This window comes from Penaeus vannamei, chromosome 28 (assembly GCF_042767895.1).
Source record: "Penaeus vannamei isolate JL-2024 chromosome 28, ASM4276789v1, whole genome shotgun sequence".
NCBI lineage: Eukaryota > Metazoa > Arthropoda > Malacostraca > Decapoda > Penaeidae > Penaeus > Penaeus vannamei.
In genome coordinates, this window is record NC_091576.1 from 14,783,493 (window position 1) to 14,784,802 (window position 1,310).

The following is a 1,310-nucleotide window of genomic DNA, read 5'->3' on the forward strand; positions in this document are numbered from 1 at the left end:
CATCTTCCAAACTCCATGCTCATAGTTAAGGCACTGCTTCAGCGACCATATCCGCCGTGTCCGAATCCTCCGAATCCGCCACGTCCGAAGCCTCCGAATCCGCCGTGTCCGAATCCTCCATGGCCGAACCCACCGTGTCCGAATCCATGTCCACCAAAACCAGGTTCAGGGTCAGGATTGGCTCCCGCAAATGCCAAAAGAAGGGCAGCGCAAACCAGCACAATTACCTGAAAAAGTCAAGTTAGATTGTAATGACTGGTGACTGGTATTTTAGAAAGCAACTTCAAGCAAATCACGAAATGCAGTCAGTCTTACTTCCAAAATCCTAAACTACCATGCTAAATGTTCAGCTAATATCCTCTAAGCAGGGTAATCTAGCTTAGTAATTGCAAATTTCATAATGATATTTCAACATTTGTTCATATTTTCTATCACAGAATGACATTCCAATACAAAATGAGAAACTGAACTTACTGTCTTGATCATGTTGCAGTCGGCGTGAGAAGGCGAGTGCCAGACGCCGACCCAGAAAGGCTTTTATATCCTGCAGTCGAGCTCTCCGGCGCAAGACACGGCGTCCCGGGCAAGGACACGGAAGCGGGACTCGACCTTCACGCTCTTGGCCGACTCGATTCTTGACTCATTTTTGGAGTTACTCTCTACTCGCACATATATAGCTATCTATATTCTATATATGCATATTTAGTATATATATTTTATTTATATTATCTATGTATATATACATATTGTATAATATGTTTATATACAGTATAAGTGTGTGTGTGTTTGCGTATGTATACATGTGTGTGTATATATAATTGGTATATACATGTATATATATGCATCACATATACATATTACATACATATATACACATAAATAAATGTTTAGTATATATGCGTATACATCATATGTACATTATCTATATGCATACAAACACACTCAGGGGTGGACAATTACAGTCCTAAGCTGGTCTCCGAGTGGGACTCCAGCAGCTCCTTCGTTGGTCCCCGCATTTGGCCCGGGACCTCTGTTGGGTTCGTACATCCAAAGAATCTGGTCATCCACCTGACCAAAAGACTAGATAATGTTACTTTGTTCACAACTTAAACTTAAATTTCGTAGATTTGTTCAATACACAATGGGCGACCAAAATATCTGAACAAAATCAATTAGGTTAGCCGCATATCGATTACTTTTAGTCATCTATCGGGTACTCTACGTAACCATGGTCGTCCCGAGTGCGCGAGAGAGTGGATTGTCCACCCTGTCATATATATATATATATATATATATATATATATATATAT

General features: G+C 40.4%; 1 long non-coding RNA gene across 1 annotated transcript in view; it reads right to left on the reverse strand.

The window, feature by feature from the left end:
• The window catches only part of LOC138867013 (uncharacterized), a 736-nt gene extending 205 nt beyond the window's left edge, over positions 1-531 (reverse strand). Inside the window, exons 1-2 of the long non-coding RNA XR_011399710.1 lie at positions 475-531; positions 1-227 (exon numbers count right to left, since the gene is read on the reverse strand). The exon at positions 1-227 is cut by the window's left edge and continues 205 nt beyond it. This is a non-coding gene — a long non-coding RNA (uncharacterized lncRNA). The remainder of the gene's footprint in view (positions 228-474) is intronic.
• Positions 532-1,310: the final 779 nt, after the last annotated feature.